At 45.2% G+C, this 23,503-nt stretch overlaps 1 long non-coding RNA gene across 1 annotated transcript; it reads right to left on the bottom strand.

Moving 5' to 3' along the window:
• Window positions 1–4,819: 4,819 nt before the first annotated feature.
• On the bottom strand, window positions 4,820–23,143 carry LOC120400870. Its single transcript, XR_005596118.1, has 3 exons — window positions 23,027–23,143; window positions 21,200–21,289; window positions 4,820–4,851 (listed from the first exon to the last, which is right to left on the bottom strand). It is a non-coding gene; the product is annotated as an uncharacterized LOC120400870 (long non-coding RNA).
• Between the last annotated feature and the right edge of the window lie 360 nt (window positions 23,144–23,503).

The following is a 23,503-nucleotide window of genomic DNA, read 5'->3' as shown; positions in this document are numbered from 1 at the left end:
GGGTAACCAGAAATGAAAGTAGGGGTGTAGCCAGGGACAGCGTTGTGCAGACAAAAGACTTACACTTGTTATAGAAAAGGTAAAGGAGCCAGAGGAGAGATGTGGAGAGGAGGCGGAAGTGGCCAGATGACATGATCAGATTTTTATAATGGGGATGGAGAGGAAAATGAACATTTTAAATACGTTGTAGAGGAGGGGAAAGTCTCAAGACTGTTTGAAATGGCAATGGGGCATCAGAATAGACTCTGGAAGGACAGTCAGAGATATGAAACTGGACAGTCGGGGTGAGGCTGATGGTAGAGAGAGAATTTGTGAGTCATCATACAGGTAATAGCTGAAATTAATGGAGCAGATGAAGTCACTCAGACATGTTTAGAAGGGAACCTTTAGTACATCTTCCTCCTCTAGTACATCCTCCTTGACCTCTCAGTTGCTTTGACCAACCTTACGTCTTGAAATCTTGTCCTTCCTCAGTTTTCAAGCCTGTCCTCTTCCTACCTCTGATTATTCCTTCAGTGTCTCCTTGATAGATCCTCCTCTTCCTCCTTCCCATTTTGTGTGTGATTTCCACAGGGCTCTACCCTTGCCCCCTCCTCTTTTCCCACCAAACTCTCTTTCTAGGTGACCGTATCTGTTTACATGGCTCCAGCTGCAGTCTTTACACGGACTCAAAAATCTCTCTCTCTATTACAGACATGTCTCCCAAACCTCAGCCTCTCTCTCTCTGACATCTCCTCATGGATGTCTTCCCATTAACTTAAGCCAGGGATTCTCAAACTGGGGGTCGTAATCCCTCGGGGAGTTGCAAGGTGGTTACATGGAGGTCACGAGCCAGGCCATGTGCAGGACTGACAGCCCCAATTCCCCATTAAATAAAATTAAATTAAATTAAAACCTTATTTTTTATTTATAAGGGGGGTCACACTCAGAGGCTTCCTGTTTGAAAGGGGTCACCAATACAAAAAGTTTGAGAACCACTGACCTAAGCTCACCATGATTGTTTTTCTTCCCATTCACTCCATATCCCCCTATTTCTCTTTGGCTGTTGACAAAACCATCATCCATCCCTGTTACTCAAGCCAGTGACCCAGGTGTCATCCTTTGCTTCTGTCCTCCCTCTAGCTTCACGTGTCCAGATTGTGACCAGGTTTTGTTGCTTCTTCCTCCACAACATTTACAAGGTAGAAACATTTCTTTCATGGGTGGTGGGTGGAGCCTAGCTTTGCGGTGGCTAGCCCATGGCTCTGCCCCTTATGCCTCCCTGCCCCCCCCCCGAAGCTGGAGGCCCAAGACCCCTGCCCCCCCACAGCTGGAATAACAAGCTCCCCTCCGCCCGGCGGAGCCCCAAGTGCCCCACTCCCTTGACTGGAGGAGACCCAGGCTGGCCGAAGCCTGAGTGTCAAGCTCCCCGCCCCTGTACCTGCCCAAAGGAACCCTGAGCCCCTCCCAACACTTGCCTGGAGGAGCCCTGGGCTAGCCACAGCTGCTCTGCACCTCCTCTCCTCTTCCCAGACCCTAAGCTGCCCGGGAAATGCCACAGTGTGACAGTGTCTCTCCCCGAAGAAGAACCTGCGCTTGTGATATGCCCCATGCAGGTTCCAGAGTGGCTGAGGAGGCAGTATCTGCTACTCCAGAGAGATTACTGATGAACCGGGGAAGCTGAATACCACATATTGACTCCTCACTGCCCCAGAACCTGCATGGGGCATAACAGAGCAAAAACTTCCCCTGCCAAACCCACAGTCAGGCATTCAATGGTAGTGGCAGCTCCAGGGGAGGCTCCTGTTGTACCTGCCACCCATGATTTCTTTCTGTCTTCACTGCCAAAATTCTTGTCCAGCTCTTCGTCTCCTGTCTTGACAACTGCAACCTCCTCTTTCTCCCTAGCCTGTCTGGCACACATCACATCTCTCTCAGGACATGGGGTGTAGCGGGGAGGGGAGAATAAAGGTGGCTTTACACCACCTTTATGTCTCCCCAGTCCTGTGGCCATCCATGCTGTGACCCTAGATGCAAATTTGAGCTGAGGCCTGCTTTAATTTTCTCCCAGCTGCCAGTGGCCACAAGGGATTGTTCCACCACACAGGGATAACCCAAGTGCAGTTGTATCCCAACCCTGCCTCTTCATGCATTCACATCCCCTTACAAAGGGCTAAAAAGGGAGTAGAGCCCACTAGGCTGACTCTGCCACCTGGGTATTCCCCCAAACTGGGAGAAATTCTCCTTTAGCTTGTGAAGCTGGCTCTTTGGCGTACTGGTACCATCCGAGCAGCACTAACAGACTGGAACTGCATCGAGGCTCTGGCCCATTATGTTTAGTGAATGATGTAGGCTGTTCTGAATGGTGTCTCTGTGTGTATTACATAGATTATTAATATAATATATCTATTAGCTGCTGCCCTAAAGGCCATCTTCAGGGCAGGGGTTCTTTTATTTTATGTTTTTACAGCCTCCAGCACAATAGAACCCAGTCTTGATCGACCTGTAATGCAATTTGTACAACAAGTACTACTAGAGTAGCTGGTTGATAGGCGATAGCAGGAATAACAGAAATGCAGAAGACATGTCTGACTGGAGCTGGACAAGGCACTAGTGGTCTTGTGGTTTGAGAAGGATCCGATTAGTAAATGTGTAATAAAGCTTTAAACCTTAGAAAAATACTCCTTCCTGCCACTCCACCCCAGATGGGATAACTTCTCTTACAATATCTTGAGAATTTAGAAAATGTTAGGGACACTCTGATCTTTTGGAAGGAAATAAGAAACATTTGCTGTGTGCTCTGCCTGGGCATGCTGGAGTTTTTTCATTAACTGTTGGATACAAGGAAGTCTTTGTCTAGGGACAGCAGGATACATGTTTAGTCTATGGAGTTCTTTATGGTTATTCTTGTAGGGAAGTCTAGATTAACAAAACACTTCATCCACCTTGGCTTTTGAAATAAAGGAAAAACCAATATGGTTCCAGCTGGCATCATGTCAGAAGAACTCCCTCACTGTTAGTACTTGAGCCTGAGTGGCATTTATTAGTTTTACAGCCGAGAAGAATATTGGCCATTTTGTAGAAAGTCTAGATGGCAAATTCACACAGAGTAAAGTGTCCTGGGTACATTGCTATCACTATTAATGAAAGAAGGGTTACTATATAAGAAGAAAACTCTTTTGATTTTGCATGCCTTTGACATAATCTGATCGGGTCATTCACTGTGTCTAGCACAGGCGCCAACTCTTCAAAATGCTGTGGGGGGGCTTGACCCCTGGCTCTGCCCCAGACCTCACCTCCACTCCATCCCTTCCCCCAAGGCTCCACCCCACCTCTTCCCTCCCCCGCTCTACTCCTGCCCCGCCTCTTCTGGGATTTCCTGTATATTTTGTACAGTGTTGAGAACATGGTTGGTGCTCATTAAATAAGGAGCCTGGAATAATTAATAGCAGTGCAGCTTTTCGGGGACTGGGATGCCTCAGGGGATGTCTACACTGCATTGTAAACCTGTGTCTGTGGGACCTGGGCTTGTGGACTCAGTGTTTCCAAGCCTGTGCTTGAACATTCACACTGCATTATACTCTTCCAGTATGCCTGTGAACCACTGATAATGACTCTCTGGGAACAATTTTCCAATCAGTTATGCACCCACCTTACAGTAACTCCATCTAGGTCAGGGGTCGGCAACCTACGGCACGCCTGCCGCCGGCCCTGCTCAGCCCGCTGCCAGCTGAGTGAACGGAACCCCAGGCCGGCAGGAGGCTGAACAGGGCTGGTGGCTGGGACCCCAGACCGGTGTCAGATGCGCCTCACAGCTCCCCTCTCACCGTGCTTGGGTTTTGCAGCTCCCGGGAGTGTGAGCTGCCAGGGCGCAGGGCCTGAGCCTGCTGAGGGAAAGGCAGCAGCGGTGGCTCACACTCCCAGAGCCGCAGAGCCTGAGTGCGGTGAGGGAGGAGCTGTGGGGGGGGACGCACAGGGACCGCCGCCCACATGCATCCACTGCAGGAGCCCCCCGGCTCCTCCCTCACTGCACTCGGGTTCAGCGGCTCATGAACAAGGCATGCTCAGTGCGTGAATCTTGGATCTTGCCAAGCTGTGCTCGTTACATTTGGTAAGAGCCATTACACCAGCCAGGGATTGCCAGGGTACAATATGGCGTGGTCCTGCTACCCTCCTGTCTCCCAGTATTCTCCCTAGTGGTGCAGAGTGGTTATTCCTGCTTTTATCTACAAAGTGATTCCCACAACCAGGAAAATCTCCAGCGGCCCAGTTACCACAGCTTTATGGTCACTTTGTACCAGAAGGGCGCAAAAGTACTAACCAAAAAAAACCATACTTTTTTTACAAATAAAATAATTAAGACAAAGGTAGTAGCAGGTCTTCTTGCATAGCCCTTTTTTACACATAATTTATTCTTAAAGTTTCTTGGTCATGGCTGTTCATTGGAGCTTTTTGACTTGATTGTGGTCCCATTGAAGTCTGTATAAGTTTTTGCCATTGACTTTAGCATGAACGCTACAGGAGTCTAAGGAAGAAGGCAGGAAGATTTGATGGTGAATGGAGTGGGATGGGGGGACTCCAAGAAGTCAGTTTCCAAGTCATAAGTGAAGAAGAGGGTGACTGACTGGTATTACTCAACTTGAACACACAGGCACATACAGTGGGGATAGGAAATAACATAAAATAATTTTTATTTTAAAAATTAAAATAAGTTTTAATTCCTAGGTGTCTTAGAAATTGTTACTTCCAAGTTTCAATCCAAGCTGACACCGGAACCAATCATGTGAGAAGCTCCAATGAAGTACTGGGTATCCCTCTGCAGTCAACGCAGCACCTCAGAGATCGGGCCTACCACATATGTCTGAAGATCACCTGCAACCAGGATCAAACACAATTATAACACATATTACAATATCCCCTGAGCTAGATGACCTGACATTTAAATTATATTACATGGAAATTATAAAGAAAGACAGCATTAAATGACTGCATCATTGTAACCATGCCAAGTTAGACATGGGAAAATTCAACAGCATTTTGTTAAGAGCTTCACTTTAATACAATTATTTGAAGCCTGAATGCATTAGGACCCAAGCAAATACAGGCTCTCCAGCTGTTAACCATACGCTACATTGCATGAAGTGATGACTGCATCCCGTAGTTCTGGTTTTCTGTCTCAGCCCCAGGGAGAACAAATGACAGCGTAATCAAAATCAGGAAGCTAGCTATTTGAATGCAAACAGCCAGTAGCATAAAGCCACAGCAGGTCCATTTAAACAGTGGATCAGAGACATTAGTGGCCTGAATGTCTTCATCAGGGTGCCTGCACTATACTTTTCAGTGTTGTATGGTATAAATAACTCTTACATGAGTGTGAAATTGTACCCAAGTTCTACTGTGTTGTTTTGGTCACTTCATGTATCACGTGACTGTTTCCTTCTGTTGGATGCTGAAACCCCTTGGGGAAGTTTTGGGATCAAACAGACACTTTGCACAATTTAAATGAGCTCATTCAAACACTGACATTTGAGGGTGACATTCCATCCTTAGGTGTTTCCTCAGCCATGGCACTTAACTGAATGTGTGATGTTAAGAGTCTGGCCATAGCTGTAGGTACAAAATGACCAATTCAGGATGTTGCGTCACTCTGAACTTGGAATAATTTGCTTCCTAGAGTTTTGGTGGTTTATGACACAGCCTTAAACATAGTTTCCATTGGTTACAGACCACAAAAACAACAACACTGTATTGTTGCAGCAGGAAGCTAGTGATGTGTGGACCTCAAAAGATCAAGATTTTATTTCAGATTAACCACCACAAGTCCATATGCTTATTGCAGCCTTATTTAAAACTCCAAATCTTTTGACCTCAAGAAATACAATCCCAGTATTTCTGCATCAGGTTTAGGATCATTGATCTCCCATCCCTAGCTCATTCTCTGACCATACAACATATTTATTTCCATCCCCTCCACAACCTCCAAAACCTATTCCTTGTCCCTCTCCCAACCCATTCCACTTTGAAGATCCGGGAGAGCATAGTGACTTTAAGAAACTGTTGCTAGAGGAAAAATAGGCTCAAGGGTCCCTAATATGTGTTGGTATGAAAACAAGACAACTGTTATCCTTTAGAGGGGTATCATGCTACTTCTCTGCCTCCGGACTGCTCGACCCGCTCCCTGGCTGACAGCTCTATTTCAAAGCTGTCTGCTTAGGGACACTTGATTCAGGCTATGGGTATGTCTATTCTGCAAGCAAACACCTGCTGACTCAGGCTTGCGGGGCTTGGTCTGTGACGCTGTAAAATTGCAGTGCAGATGTTTGGGCTCAAATTGGACCCTCCCTTTTCATAGGGTCTCAGGGCTTGGGATTCAGCCCTAGCCTGAATGTCAACACCATAGTTTTACAGGCTCATAACTCAAGACCCACGAGCCTGAGTCAGCTGACACTGGCTAGCTGTGGGTGTTTAATTCCAGTGTAGACAAGCCCTATGTGTCTTACCCATTCTCTCGCCACTTCTCACTCAGCTTGGGAAGAGCGCATCCACATCAAAGGGCTTGGCTACACTTGCGAGTTACAGCGCAATAAAGGAGCCCCGGGCGCCCTAGCTCACTACCCATCCACACTGGCAAGGCACGTAGAGTGCTCTGACTCCGCGGCCACAGCGCTCCTGGTACTCCACCTCGGTGAGTGGAATAACGTTTGCTGCGCCCCCGCTGGAGTGCCGCAGCGGCAGTGTGGATGAGGTGTTGCATTACTGCGCTCTGATCAGCCTCTGGAAATGTCTCATAATCCCCTTAAGTCAAGTGGCCATTCTTGTCGTTGTTTTGTAATCACTACAGGAATGCGGATATGCCCTTTGAAAGCTTCATTTCTGACATCCGGCTGCTTATCTGCTCTGAGACAAAGCAACCATTACTGTGGAAAGCTGTGTGTGAGAGAGCGAGGCGAGGAGGGGAAGGGGGGGTCTGCTGCTGTCTGAACTTACAAGACAACATGCTGACATGCTCTCAGCCCCCCACCAAAACCCACTCTTTCTCCCCCGACATATACACACAACACACTCCTGTCACACTCCACCCCCACCCCCCATTTGAAAAGCATGTTGCAGCCACTTGCATGTTGGGATAGCTACCACAATGCACTATTCTCTGTGGTCATTGCAAGAGCTGTAATGTGGCCACGCCAGTGCGCTTGCAGCAGCTGTCAATGTGGACAAATTGTAGCACTTTCCCTACTGCGCTCTACGAAGGCTGGTTTAACTCAAAGCGCTTTACATCTGCAAGTGTAGCCATGCCCAAAGATTTGAGAGAACTATTCAGCAGCCACAAAGAATCACTATCTGAGTATTGCATAAATACTTTATTTGCATAAAGAGAATATAAGACCTGCAGTGTTTGGGGCAGAGAGGAGCAGTATGATTCAGGAACTGAAAGAGTTGAGACAGACAGACTGTAAAGGGAACTGTGGAAACTAGAAGTAGAACAACGTCCAGTGTTGTGTCCTGATTTGGCTCCAGAGTAATAAGTGTTGATTGATTCCTGAGATTTAGACTGCAACTATATGTGTGTGAGCCAGAGGAGTTTGTGGTATCTGTACAACACCTGTGACTTGATTTGTTTTCTGATTCGTGCTGGCTTTAGGCTCCTGGTTGTGCACTGTTGCAATATGCTCCCACCCTGCAGCGGCCTTTCTATTGCTATGGGCCCTATGCCCCGGTTTCCACTGGCAAGACTGGGTGTGTGGTTACAGCTCCTAGTATTCTAAAGTAAATATCTTTACTGTGAACTTTTTGGGCCTGGTTTTCATTTATATTAAGGCCCCTTAACACTGTTTTGACAGTGAGCATAAGTTACATTGTACCTACTTCAAGGCTCCTTTACGCTGCCAGAGCCATGTGAATGGGCTTTACTGTAAGTGAGAATTTGACCCTGACTATTACAGTTCAAACTGAAGATGCAGTATTCCATCTGGACTTTTGCCTTTAGCAACAAAGGAACTGTGCCCTGCCAGAGAATCTTAAACTTATGAGAAACAGGTAACTAATTGGTGACAATGGGTTACAGTATTGATTAATTCTTAACTACTTTTGATAGAAGACTGGGGAAGGACATAACACACACTACACAGGGTCAACCCAGTAACGGCCTGAAGAAGTTACTTCATGATCAGATCTGGGCACTTTGGGGTTTGGATGACAGATATATTGATGAGATGGGAGAGGTAATATCTTTTATTGGACCAATTTCTGTTGGTGAGAGAGACAAGCTTTCGAGCTACACTGAACTCTTCTTCAGGTCTGGGAAATGCCCTCAGAGTGTCACAGCTAAGGTTTGAGTCATTATGAACGAGTGTGACAATGGCATTGTGGAATTCCATGTTTATTTTCATATCAAATCTGTTTAGATGAGAAACAAAAGGATGTTTTTCCCAACTTGGGTTTTTAGGTGGCAAACTCAGTTTGGCCTATTGGGCTAACAGTTTGGAGATAGGGAGGGCTGGAGCCCAGAGATTCACTGCTTGTGTTCACTGCAACAATTAGCTCGAGTTAGTACACTTGAGGTACTCCACTCGAGCTAGCCTAGTGCAAGTGAGAACGCAACACTGCAAAACACTGGAACCACACAGAGCTACTGAATTAGCACAGTGATTTCATTAGCAGCTGGAGAGCTGTAACTCAAAGTGCTGCGTACCCACTCCATTACTAGCACAAGGGACAGCAGTACATGCTAGCTAGCACAAGCTTAAAGTGCCACATAATTGGAGTGACAGGATTTTGTGAGTGGATGGGAGCAGGGTTAGGGTAAAACTAGAGTTATGGCTTGAGCTAACAATACAGTGAAGACAAACCCTAGAGAGGCAGGACCACTTGGTTCCAACCTTGAGGGAAGTGAAGATTGCCAGACCTGTCACCTGAAGGGAGCACTCAAGAAGGCCTAAAGTGCAGCTTGCCTGGTAACCAGGACAGTCCATAAAGACACCTGTGCAACCTTCAGAGGGGCTTGCACAGGTGTAACTAATAGGCACTATCAGAATTCAGAAAACCAGTTCTTTTAATGAGGCACAAGGTAGACTGAAATGAGGCTCCTCCTCCCGTAGCTGTACTGACTCTGCAGTGCACAAAATAGCATGGGTGGTGGGTATCATAGGCTAGGGGAGGGTAAGCCTCCCCTAACCCAGGCTGTGGGCCCACCCTGGCTCCTGCTCTCCCCTGAAGCTGGCGGGGTCTTAGCTCCAGCTGGCAGACTGAAGCTGGGGCTTGGCCAGCCAATTGCTTCAGCCGGCAGCCAGGGGTGGTTCGAGGCTGGCCAGCAGCCTGGCAGTTGGGCTGGAAGATGGCCTGGGGGTTGAGCCAGTGCTTGGCGGCCAATGGGTGGCTGGGGGTCAGGGCGATTTGGCTGGGGCTCCTTCCACCATGGTGTGGGGGGGCCTTGGGGCTCGGGTGCATGGGTGTGTGTGGAAGGACTGGGGTTGGGGATGCAGCCTGGGGGCTAGCCTCCCTGAAGGGGGCATTCATGTGCTGCCTATGCATAATAGTAAAATAAACTGCCACTAACATCAATAAATGCCACCAAGCCGCTCACAGGGAGAAGGTTTGTCGAGAGAGAGAGAAGGTGCCATTTTTACTGAGTTACTTTTCAGGTCAGAGTTGAATTTTAAGCGATGTGTGGTGGTAGAATGCCTCTACATATAAAGCTAGAGTGGCAAGGAGATTCAAAAGTGTATGCAAACTGTATGATGGTAAAGCTGTGATCAGAGGGTTTAACCATTTCAGATCAGGTGAAACTAGCAATTGTGACAAGCCTCTAAATGGGAAACCTGCATCAGCAACACCACACATGCATGCTGAAAAGGAAGAACAGCTCATTAGGGGAGACTGATGAATAACTCCTGGTGACTTTGCTGCGTATTTAGACTGCAGTTCTGCTCAAGCATGAAGAATCATACATAAAGTGGACTTTTCTAGAGTTTGTGAGGGCCGGGTCCCAGGAAGAATCGACAAGGAACACAAAATGCCTCTCTTACAGATATGAACAATATTAAATATGGAAGACATTAAAAACTAAAAAACAACCTTGGATGATCCTTCCAAAGTGACCTCAGTGTTTTGTTCCGAATTTTGTTTGAAGGTTGTGGGCTGGCTTCTCCTTTGCATCCTGGCCCCTTGTGTCACCTGAGCAAAGAACTTGAAAAGCAGCTAGTTCTGCCCAGATGAGAATTTTGCTGATGCAGGGGAACTGTCAGCTGGTGCAGAGCCAGCCCAGGTGGCTCCTGCTCTGCCATACCCCCAACTGGCCCTTGTAGAGAAGACACATTGATGGCATGTCAAGGCAGGAGTGGGTGTGGCCAGAGTATGAGCCTTGGGGACAATAGCCAGTAATCAGGAGTTAGAACAGCCTTTGCTGCGGTGCCGGGTGGCAAGACCCCACCCTGAGAATCAGGAATCTGTAAGTGGTTCCCTGACACCCCTACTCCCCTGCAACACTGAGGGGAAAATTAGCACAGCACTGAGGCCTGGTCTACACTAGCCTGTTATTTCAGAATTAGCCGAGTTATTTCGGGGGGAAAAAAAAGATTCCATCCACATGACCAAATGGTTTTTTTTCAATTTAAAGGGCTCTTTAATTCGATTTCTGCACTCCACCTCGGCAAGTGGAATAGCGCTTAAATCGAGATTGCAATCCCGGGTTAAAGGTATTGTGGATGCAAATCGATGTTATTGGCCTCCGGCAGCTATCCCAGGATGCTCCCTTGTGACTGCTCTGGTCAACACTCTCAACTCCAATGCACTAGCCAGGTGGGCAGGACAAGCCCCGGGAACTTTTGAATTTCATTTCCTGTTTGGTGACCAGAAGCACAGGTGACCAGCAGCACAGTCCACCAACACAAGAGATCACGCAGCCCCAGATTCGCAGACAAGCCCCAGCATGAGCCGAACGGGAGGTACTGGATCTCATTGCATGCTGGGGAGATGAGTCTATTATGGCAGAACTATGTTCCAGAAAAAGGAATGCAAATACCTAGGGTAAAGTCTCTAGGGCCATGACAGAAAGAGGCTACTCCAGGGACACAGAGCAATGTGGTACAAAAATCAAGGAGCTCAGACAAGCGTACCAAAAAGCCAGGGAGGCAAACAGGTGCTCTGGGTCACAGCCCCATACATTCTGCTTCTACCATGAGCATCATGCAATTATGGAGGGGTGATGCCACCACTACCCCACCACTGTCCGTGGACACCTGCGAGGGGGGAGTTGCATGGAGCGAGGAGGAAGAGACATTGGAGGACGAAGAGGAGGAGGAGGACAGTGCACAGGCGGCAAGTGGGGAATCCGTTTCCCCCCCTAGCCAGGAACTTATCTTAACGCTGGAGCCAATAGACTCCCCTCACTCCCAAGGTGGGCTCCTGCCCTGGAGAAGGTACTTCTGGTGAGTGAGCGCCTGATTGGAGCCACGCAGGGGGGAACCCAGCCATGCTGGGTTGTTCGCATTTAGAGTAAATGGCTCATCCCTGCTCTGAGCCTGACCGGAGCGGTGGGGGCCGGGGGGGAGGGTGTTGTGTGCAGTGATCATCCCAGAGAGCCCGCAGGCCCTCCTTTTGTATGGCAACCCACCAGGCATTGCTTGCTGTGGGAAAGGGGGCCCAGCAGTTTGAAAGCATTGAAATGAATGTAGAAGAAGGAGAACCACTCTGTTTTCAGTAGCTGCATTTGTTATTCAACATGGGCCTGATCCAATCCCCATTAAATCAGTGGGAGTCTTTCCATTGACTTGCAAGGGGTTTGGATCAGGCCCCATCTGATTGAGAAAAGTGACATAGGCCAACAACATTATTAATAATAGAAATAGAACTAATTATAGATTATGTTTATGTAGCATCTTTCAACAGGAAGGATTGTGTACGCTCCATCTATGCACACAGGAACTACTTCACCAACCAACCACTGAGATGCAACCATTGCTAGGGTAGAATGTGGCAGTGGTTGAAGAGTTCACAGCAATGCTATATAAGGAGCATACTTCCAGTTTTTCTGGCTCTAGTGCAGCACATAACCTCTTAGCAAAATGTTGTGTAGAATAAGGGTGAAAAGCATGACCCACAGGAAGGTTGGCCTACTTCCAAATACTGACATTTCTGCTGAAAGAAGCTCTCTAAATATTTTTCTCTATCTTTTTTTATCCTCATCTGTGCTCCATGAACTTTTGAGCCTAACTTAATTTAGTTTCAGCTAAGCTGTTAATCCTATTTTTATATTTATCTTCCCCTTGCATTTCTTCCAGAGGATAATTAACTGTGGTGCATACTCAGTACAAGTACAAAATCATGCCAACATGACATGTGATTCAATTCAAATGCAAAATAAAAGAGAGAGTGTTTCAGATCATGAATATGTCTTTCTGGGGCAAAGTTTGGAAGAAGTGCTGAATAATTTAGTGATATGCTCAAAATCCAAGGGAATATCTTGGCTCTAAAGAGACTTTGTTTGTCCCTTGAGAATGTCTAATGTTGGGCAGGCTTAAAGATAAAAATTCCTGCTCTCCCCTCCGTCTCTCAGGCAGCATATATTTCAGAGCAGTAATGAATTATATCAGATTTTATCCACCTGTCCACACATGCTTTTTGTTTTGTTGTTTGAATCTTAATCATTGCTATTGCATTTCCTAGAGATGCTATATAGTGAACAACTGCTAATGAGAGTTAACACTGAAATATACATGAAGGAAATGAAGATTTGTTCCCAAAAAGCTCATGCTGGGTAGAAAAGGATATTTCTGTACCAAATATTACACTGCAATAAAGCATGCATGTCATTGCTGTAGGGCCAGTTCACCCAGGTATGCGACTGCTGAGTCTGGTAGAACTCAGTCTGGTAGAACTCAGTCTGGTCGGACTCTGGTAGGTCCCTTGAATACAAAGGATTAATATTAGGCAAAGCAGAACATCCAGTGCTATGAGGGAGACAAGTTTAGTGTGCCCAGTAAGAGGGCTGAGCTAATGGGGAGAATTTATAGATGGGATTTTCACTTCCAGGATAAAAGCTATAGGATTTCATTTCAGATAAAAGATGTCAGTAGAAGCACATCCTCTCCTACACACAGTTAATGCAATTGACTTGTATGCATCAGATAAGGATAGTCATGGACAGTGTGTGTTGGAAGATCAAGATGTGCAAACTGTGTCTGTTGTAAGGGGTAGCGTAATCTACAGCACATTCCACCCTTTAGCCCTCCTGAGGGTCTTGGGGGGGTGGGGGTTGTCCAAACTCACTAGCTAGGGAGAATCAATTAAAGCTCGGAACATTATTACAATTCTGATATTAAGGATCAAAGCTGAAGAGTTAGCTCTGGAAAGATCAATGGAAAGTGGTGCTGAAAAAATGGCTATTGCTTAACTCCTTGGCTCTTAGACATTTTCCATATTAAAGCCATCTCCCTTCCTCAGGCTAATTTCACATCTTACCCCATAGTAAGCGGGAGTTGCTTGGTTACATAAAAAAGTAATATTAGGACAGGATGAAAATAAACTCTCTAATGTGATGGATGTGATTACCAGGTTACATTTATTTGTTAGTGTTTCCGAGGTTTGTTTGCTCATCAACCTCTGGGACTTTCAGGTTATTACTTCCAAGCCTCTCTTCATTGCTAGCTTGCTCCGTTCCGCTCTCTAGATCACTTAACAGTGAATTTTCTTCTCCTGCATTTGCTACCGTTCCAACTTTTGACTCCCCCACACATTTGACCACAAATAAACTTACATTTGAAAACATTTTTTACTTCCCCAAGCTTTTATCTGTTTGGTCGTCTACAGAGATTGCAAGCTTTTTAGAGCGAGTACTCCCATTGACTTCAGTGGGACCAGGATTTCACCAACACTTGGCATATAATGGACTCTACTGAGCAAATGATAACTAAGAGAAATACCTGACAATGCAGTGCATTGAGCAATCATGCAGGCTACTAAGAGGGGGTGTTATGTGTGTTTTAATTCTAGGTGGTCAAAAGAGAGATCCTCAGAAATCAAAATACCAAACTAAACAGACTTCAAGGTCAGTTGCAGTGTGACCATTCTTACATTTAATCAACAGTTGATGTTGCATGAAAGACAGAGGTAAAAGCATAGAGGGACCCTGAGCCCATGCTCTACCACAGGTTTCCAGCCCAGGACCCTAAACAATTGGGCTGGAAACACAAACCACTCTCTTTCCTTCCCAAAGTTTCTTCCTGTGGGCTCAGCCTGGACCTAATCCTGTACCCTTTCCTACTGGTTTCTCATTCATTCTGGAGCATTCACTCCCAAGTCTACTTTTCCTGGAGTCTCCTCCAGCTGGCCACAGGCTGCCTGTATATCTCCCAGAAGGAAGGTGGGCTAAACCTCACATAGGTGAGGCTGAGTTCCAACCCCCTTTAAAGGGCCAGCTAACCCTGTGACACAGAGCAAAAACAAAATGCACAAGAGGCTGCTGTTGTGCACTAGAATAATGAAACTCAAAGTTTGCAAACTTTCAGAGGAAGGTTTTAAGGTATGAAATACACAATTCTCCAATGACAAAGGATGATCAGCTTCCTGTATTTTCTCATAATTAAACGCTGGGGGAAGTTTTGCATAATCCATGGCATCTAAAAGTTAATTACTGATACAATAGTGAAAAATAATCGTCTTTTTCTAACCAGTTAAAACTTTTCTTAATCACATTTCATGAGACCAATTACATTTGAGTTTCCATAGCAACCTGAAGGTCGTCTTCATCAGCATAACCTATATCTGGCTATTTCCAGTATTTTTTTTAACAACTTGCTGCGGAGAGATTCATAAATGGCCTACTCCTTGCTGAGGCAGAAGCTGTGTAGCCTCACTGATTTCCAGTTGTCAATACTTCATATTATTTCCATTAGGAAAGATTATTTAGGGCAGACATCTGGGGTTTGTAAGTGTCTTGCAGGGAGCAACTTGCAAAATGCTATGCATAAGGAAATATATCCTAAGAACTATAGATGGCAGCCGCCAGCAACGTTAAAGCAATGACCTTGCAGGGCTTGTGTAGAATCACTCTTAGTGTGGTCTGCCATGAGCAGCAATTTTACTATCCAGGTGGGTCAAAGTTTAGAGATGGCTGCATTTGAGGATTAGATTCAGTACTGGATGACTCATGAAATTCACTTATCTTTTTTTATGATCTCTGATTCTAATGCAGCCACCTCTATACGTTGACCCTCTTGGACAGTAAAGTTGTTACGCATACCAAACCATGTTCTCTTTTAACTTGGAGTAAGGGACCTGAGCTTGATTTACTGTTAAGAAGCATCAGAGAGGTAGCCATGTTAGTCTGTATCCACAAAAACAATGAGGTATTTGGCGGCACCTTAAAGACTAACAGATTTATTTGGACATAAGCTTCAGTGGGTAAAAAACCCACTTCTTCAACCCACGAAAGCTTATGCCCAAATAAATCTGTTAGTCTTTAAGGTGCCACCGGACTCCTCATTGTTTTTGTTAATAAGCCTTTCAAGTCCAGTGCTATAACTTTGTTGGCATCAGTTGTAGTCTCTAATCCATTTTCTTTTCTCTCTGTGTTCAGGAAATATCCCACAGTATTTTGCATGATTCTCCCTTCCCTTTAAGTCAATCTTTAAAAAACAAAAGTGAAATTAGATCTTAAGTGTTAAGTACATAACAGGGGTCACTGGGTGTGTAGGTGGGTGGAGAATGTGCAAATGAAAGCAGTAGCTGAGTCACAGCATCAGATACTTGCCATTCATTTTATGATCTAAACCAGGGGTCGGCAACCTTTCAGAAGCGGTGTGCTGAGTCTTCATTTATTCACTCTACTTTAAGGTTTCGCGTGCCGGTAATACATTTTAACGTTTTTAGAAGGTCTCTTTCTATAAGTCTATATTATATAACTAAACTATTGTATGTAAAGTAAACAAGGTTTTCAAAATGTTTAAGAAGAGTCATTTAAAATTAAGTTAAAATGCTGATCTTACGCCACCAGCCTGCTCAGCTCGGTGCTAGCCTGGGATTCTGTTCACCTAGGCCAGCAGCGGGCTGAGCAGGGCCCGCGGACGGGACCCCAGATCGGGGGGGGATTCAGGGGGCAGGGCAGAGGGCTGGGGGAGAGGGTTCAGGGCAGAAGGCTGGGGTGGGGGTGGTTCAGGGATCAGGGCAGAGGGCTGGAGTATGTAGGGGATGTAGGGCAGAGGGCTGGGTGTGTAGGGAGGTTCAGGGCAGAGGGATGGGGCTGTGGGGATGCAGAGCAGAAGGCTGGGTGTGTGTTGGGGTAGGGGGAGGTTCAGGGCAGAGGGACTGGGGGTGTAGAGGGTGCAGGGCAGAAGGCTGAGTGTGTGGTGGGGGCCAGGGCAGAGGGATGGGGCTTTGGGGGTGCAGGGCAGAGGGCTCGGTGTGTGTTGGGGTGGGGGGTTCAGGGCAGAGGGCTGGAGGGTGTGGGGGGTGCAGGGCAGAAAGCTGTGGGGGGGTTCAAGGGTCAGGGCAGAGGGCTGGGGCTATGGGGGCTGCACGGCAGAATGCTGAGTGTGGGGCGGGGTCAGGGCAGAGGGCTGGGGGGTGTGGGGCATGCAGGACAGAATGCTGAGTGTGTGTGGGGGGGGTCAGGGCAGAGGGCTGGGGTGCTTGGCCCATAGGGGTGCTCCCAGCCCCCTTCCCTGAGCGGATCATGGCAGGGGGCTGGAAGAGATATGCCCTGTTCCACCCCCTTCCCCAAGGCCCCATCCCTACCTCTCACTGTCTCCTCTATGGAGCTGTGTGCACTCTGCCATGCTTCCCCCTCCCCATTGCTAGGGCCAGCAGCTGATTGGGGGGGCAGGAAAGCACCACGCTGGGGGAAGAAGCAAGGGAGGGGGAAGCTTGGCTGCCACAGAACCAAGATTCTGCCTCCTGCCCCCGCAGGGGAGAGCAATGAGCAGGGGGGCTGAGTGGGGCTGGGGGCCGGGACCGCGGCAGGCAGCCACGTGCTGCTCAAAATTGGCTCGTGTGCTATGTTTGGCATGCGTGCCATACGTTGCCGACCCCTAAATCTCAGGAAATGGCAAGGAGTGTAATCCTGGTCCATTAAAGTCAATGGCAAAGCTTCCATTGACTTCAGTGGTGCCAGGATTTCACCACAGGTATCTTCAGTTTTACTTACTTGTTTATGTTCTGCATAAATGGAACCACTGAGTGTTTGCTGATTGTTTTAAAATGTCTTAAAATTAGTCCTATTCCTCTCAATGGGTTGGCCCTTCCTTCTTCTCTTGTTGGGTTTATGATACCAGACTCCCAGTAAGAGTACGTTTCAGCCACAGTTGTTTACAATGCAGTCTGTAAATAATGGATTTCCATTGTTTATTCAAAGTAAAAAGGAAGACTTACAGCTAAGGTTTAAATATCTGGCGTCAGGCTCCCCACACACAGCCCATGAGCTTCCCTTAAGAAGCCAGAAGTATCCACCCCTCTTGTAAATAGTCTCTGTCAAAAGCACATAGGAAAAAAGGCTTGGCCAAAGGGAAATGTACAAAATGAATTGTTGTTAAGGAGGAGGAAACAGGCAAAAAGGAAAGTTTTTGGAACTCTGAAGTTAAAGTCTTGCAATTTAGCTAATGCTACCAGTACTTGGGGCACGGGCTTGTAAATGGTTATTCCTACACAGAGTTACTCTTGTATAGTGGTAAACATCTATATTATGGTATGCCCAAAGGGTTCTCTTTGGACTAGGGACCCCATTGTGCCGAGTACCGCACAGACATACCTAAGACTGCATGTTTGCTGCAGCTGGGAGGTGTAATTCCCTGTTGAACTAGATGTACATGCGTTAGTGCTGCCTTTGATAGAACTAGTGCACTCAAAGTAGCTGTACGGTGGCGATACCAAAGTGGTGGCTCAGGGTAGCTCCCTCAGTGCAATCTCATCTGAGAGCCTTAGGTACTTGAGCAACTAGCCCAGAGCCAAACTGCTGTTTTTAGCACTGAGCTGGGAACTACACCTCCTAGCTGCAGTGTAGATGTACCCGGAGAGACAATTCTTGGTCCAAAGCTGATCAGCTGGGGAAAATTCAGTTAACATTTCCACACCTGTCTTACATTACCTATATTACCATTTCTAATCCTCTCTCCTTACCCTGTAACTACCTTCAGAATCCTTCCGTGCATGCTGAAGTTGACAAACTCCCTTTCCAGCACAAACCTCCTGAGTCTGTGACCTCTTTGTTTGAAAAAAGACCACACCCCAACAAGCTATTTTCAAGCTTTTCTTCACTCAAGAAGCCCTGATGTCTATGTGGTGACCTCATAAAGTTTTCATACATGATGATGTTTCTCAACTTCGCTGCGCAAGGTGCACCACAAATAATAATATTTCCATGGCAACATAAGAACAACTCTCCTGGTTCTACTTTTGCAACAGCTGGCAAGCACATTGGTATGTAGGGTAACAGATGCACAGTGTGAAATCAAGCACAAGATGTGTGTGTCATGAGTCTGGCCCTGCATCACAGAGGAAAAGGGAGGCCCCCATATTTATATGTATTTATTCTTTTTTTCTTAAAATGTACCTATCCAGAGCTTTGGGTAAACATTAAAACACAAATAATCAGAGCATAAGATTTCCACAAGACCAATCAGAACTGAATAAGCATCCAAACATGTAGGATGCTCACCGAGGGTCTGATCCAAAACCCATCAAAATCAATGGGAAAAGTCTCATTGGTTTTTAATGGGCTTTGGATCAGGGCCTAAAAGAGCACTAAAAAGCCTGTGCTTAACTTTAAGCATATGGGTGGTCCTATTTCAATCAGGGGCTATTCAAATGCTTAAAGATAAGTACATGCTTAAGTTATTTGTTGGATCTGGGCCTTAAAGCTCAAAAACCTTTCAAAAATAACAGTGTCTTCTAGAAGCCCTTTCATGTGAGGGTGACAACACCCATTACAGGCCCTTGTTTAACAGTCCTGACGTTTAATATCTAGAAGAGGAAGTAAACAGCATGTCAGTGAAATTCACATTGTGTACTAATTTGGGGGAAGCTACAATAATCAGCAAATAATACAATGTATGTGAAAATTACACACTGGGACTCAGTATGAAAAAATGGGGGTACTTTATCTGGGGGGAAATAATCCAAAGCACAGACATTCAGAGAGAGGGGGAAACCTTTGAACCAGTGTCGGGAGTGATACTGGACAAGACTTGGGCAGGTGGTGGGAGGGGAGGAAGGAGACAGTGAAGTTTTGAGCTGCATGTGCAGAAGTATCTCATCACAGAACACTGAGGTAATAGTCTCTCTGCCAATGCATTCTGTGAGTTGCACTAGTGGAAGGTGGCATAAGCCAGGCTGTGGGTCCATTGCAGCAGTACCTGGAGTAATTCCATTTTGCCAGGGGAACCAGTGCAGCCCTAAAAAGTGGCCATAGGAAACTGTGAGACATGCTGATTCAGCACGTCTCACAGGGCCCTTCATCCAATAGAGTGTGACGCAGGTTTCAAAGATGTTCTCCTTAGGTGGAAGCCACGGGATGAATCACCACCCCTTCCACAGCAGCCACTGTTCTCCCACATGACAGAGATTGCCAATAAGAGGTTCAAACAGAGGCACAGAGAGATTAAGTGACTTGCTCAAGGTCACACATCAGGGCTCAGAGAAAGTTATGAACAAAGGGCTGATTTCCTGACTCCCAATCCTGTACTTTGGCCTTTAGACAATGCTCCTTCCCAGATATCACAATAACCCTAATCTGTTTTTATGTGTCTGTAATATTTTAATTGCAGATTGAAAATGTAACACAACAAGTATAAAGTAGTTACATAATATTACTGTAATTCCTGTAAACCAAGACAGGAAGCAGCTTCTCGCAGAACCAATAAAACCGCCCTGGGATCATAGTGTTCTCTCAGTTTCCAGTCCTTCAGCACCCTTAACCCAATTACATTGTTTATGTTACATAGGAGGAGCCACATTGTTGCTATACGTTGGTATTAATCTCATTAAGCATATTTCCAGCTGGCTTTGAAGAGCATAGACTGTACAGCCCATATTTAACTTGTATCCCTATGAGCACTGAAGACCTAGCTCTGACTCAATGCCCTCTCTAGTTATGTTCCCGGACTACACTCTGTGTCAATGCTTCCAGAAAAGCAGCCAATCAGCAAGTATCTTGGCAGTTCCTCCTTAACCTTTCTAGCTTGGCAAACAAACCATATTGAACCAGCCAGGTCACAAGGAAATATCACTGGACCCCATCCAGTGTTTATGGATTTTCAGTTGACTTGTAGGAATGAAAAGTAATACTTACATGGCATTGCATTTTGGCCAGTGTATGCCTTCCCTATCCTTTTTATATTTATAACTGTAGTGTGAAATGTTCCATGGGCTCATTTTTGTATAACTTGGGAAAGTAATCCACAGTTCAGCTCTGCCATAGAAGTCCATGCTATTATAAGAGCTTATTCTCAAGCTCTTCTCCCACCCTACATGAGGCAAACAGCACTATAACAACACACAATTTCAATCAAGAGTGGCATGTTTAGACCCAGCATCACACAGCAGTCAGGTGTGTTGCATGTGTTCCCTTAATAGAAGTTGATTCTATCACATTTTTTTTGGTTTGGTTCTGTAATTTTGATTTCCTGCCGAGACTGAAAATGCTTAGCTTTTCCTTAGAAAACAAAACAAAAATAAAAAAGGAATGAGGTAAAGGCTTTATCACTAAATAATTGCAGCTTTAAATAATTATAAATGAAAGAACAAGTTCAGCTGCAGGCTGGACCATAAAAGGCTGTTCCATTTTCTAATGGTAATCTGATTTATGTAATGTGATTGAAGTAGATCCCTAAAAGAAACACCCAAAAAAGCAAACGCACTGAAGCTAGAAGCACCGCTGAATGTGGTGCCCTCTAATCATGCTGGAAAACTAGCATGAACTGGCAGATCAAGGGAGATGTATTACACTTTTGATGATCTAATGATCTTAGTTTAAGGGGGTGGATAAATATAAGATAGCATGCAAAGGAAGTAGCTCTGCAGCCAGGGATTAAGTGATAACTCTGGAAAAAAAATATCAGCATAACTTGTAGGAGCCAAGGGGACTTTATTAAAGCATACCTATTGCTGCTTGTGCTCTTTGCTTGTGGGACACTGGCACAGACCTCACCTGATTCTCCACATCTCATTCAATAGATGTTTTCAGCACTTACAGCTAAGGACAAACAACTTCTGGGATTTCTAAATAACTTACATCTCTGCTTGCATTTCTTCTTACTCCAGAAGTCTTCTTCACTTTCTTCACCCTTGCATAGCAGCTATTCACCACATTTATCCTTGACCTCTGTAAGCATAAGAAGGATTGTGCCTCACCAGTGCTAGCCTTCCCAAAGAAGACGGGGAGGAGTCACCATCCTCTCTTGCACCAGCCAGTAGAGAATAACCAATGCTACATTTTTTCAAAGGTCTAAGTACTGAACTGGACCCAATGTATTCTGGAGCATCTACGTCAGCCAGTGGCTTAAAGTGACTTTCAGAGCCTTTATGTTTGTATATGTAATATCGCTGGTAAATTTATCAATCAAATTGTTATTAATTGAAAAATGGCTTTTTTTCCCAAAAGAAAATGTTTGCAAAAAATTATTGACTCTCCGCCCCCATACACACATTTTTAGTTTCTTCAGAAAATTAAAAATATATCAATCTAATGTCTTCAAGTATAATACTAGGTTCAGAGCTGGCCCATTTCTGCTCTCACAATGGTGGAAATCTGTAAGTGTGCTATTCCATACTTACACCATTATAGCTGACAACAGAATTTGGTCCTTTGTGTCTGTGACGTTGCACCCCATAATGCTTTATGGAAATATGCTTATGAATCTATATATGTTACATGGCATATGTAGCATAAAACATATCCACCGTGATGGGTTGGGTCACAGAAAACCGCTTGGGAACTGCCAACTGATATGCTGGGACTACCTCTAAGCCTTTTCCCTGCTAGCTTGGGACTCCAGAACCTTGCCTGCTTGAGCCAGACACGCTAGCCTGCCACAAACCCACACTCGCACTTCAAAGCGCTGCTGTAGGAGCATTCCCGCGGCAGTGCTTTGAAGTTTCTACTGTAGACATACCCTTAAGCTCAAACAAATACACAGCCAATATTCATAACTTTGAATAAAAAAATGACACATGTATACAAATAGGATGAATATGTTCAGTAGATCATAACCTTTGCAGAGATATGTTACATGGCATATGTAGCATAAAACATATTCTAGTTATGTAATATATACATTCATAAGTATATTTCCATAAAGCATTATGGGGTGCAACGTCACAGTGTCTAACATAGATGTTAGCTCCTTAGGGCTTGGCTCCATTATTGCCAACTTTTGTGATCTTATTGCCAGTCTGATAATAGCTGATTTTTTCTTCTCTTTTTTTAAAGCCTCTGCTTCTGAGGTCATGCGTTTATTTGAGAATCTCATCTTTCATTTAAAAGAAAACAATGAGTTTCATGATTGCAAAGAAAAAGTTGAAAGCATGAATCCTAAACACTCAAAATCCAGAAGGCAATTAAAAACACCTTTTAAAATCTGATGATTTTAAAATTATCTCATTTTTGAATGTCTGGTATTGGCAATACTCGATTCTGTTTTCTTCTGTGTTTTGTACAATGTTAAACTTGTATCAGAGCCATGTTAGTCTGGATCTGTAAAAGCAGCAAAGAATCCTGTGGCACCTTGTATACTAACAGACGTATTGGAGCATGAGCTTTCGTGGATGAATACCCACTTCATCGAATGCATGAGACAAAGTGGGTATTCACCCACGAAAGCTCATGCTCCAATACGTCTGTTAGTCTATAAGGTGCCACAGGACTCTTTGCTGATTAAACTTGTACTGGGTAGTCGTAACAAACCAATAATAAAATAATAATGCAATATATAGTTATAGCACAATTATCAGACTTGCAGTATAATGTATATTGGAGGTAGGTTTACAACGGAGGTCCTCCTAAAGCAGGTGCCTGAGCTGGTGGTCTCAGTCCATTTGCAAATAATGATCAGGGGCTTACTTCACAAAAATTACTATCTTCAATGGCAGCTTTAGACAAGAAAGCCCAGACAGAATAATAGCAGTAAAGAGAACAAACTCCCTTCTTGATCTCTAAAGTGATCCTTCCAAGTTAGATTTGTAAGGGAAACCAGCACTGCTCTTGCACATATTCTGTTGGATTAATAGAGGATGGCAGTTTCTAGGGTTGTCAGGTCAACAGCTTTCTTAAACTCTACATTCTTTTTCAGAACAGCAGAATGTACTGTGTAGAGAGATTGTTTTAAGAGTTTGTTTTTCTTCCCCAGACCATAACATTCAGAAGGTTAGATTCTAGGACCTATACATCATTGGTTTTGAGATGGATTTAATTTTTGAAGCTATCCCTTGTTTCTATAATGGGCTTACTGGGAAAGTTCAGCTCCAGATCTGTATGTTCCTGTTCTGGCTCATCTCTACTTTTGCTTTTCTGACAACTGAAAGTATGTTTTAAGTGAAG

This window comes from Mauremys reevesii, linkage group 3, assembly GCF_016161935.1.
Source record: "Mauremys reevesii isolate NIE-2019 linkage group 3, ASM1616193v1, whole genome shotgun sequence".
NCBI classification, from domain to species: Eukaryota; Metazoa; Chordata; order Testudines; family Geoemydidae; genus Mauremys; species Mauremys reevesii.
The sequence above is the reverse complement of the archived record's forward strand: the minus strand, read 5'-3'. Positions and strand labels throughout refer to the sequence as shown.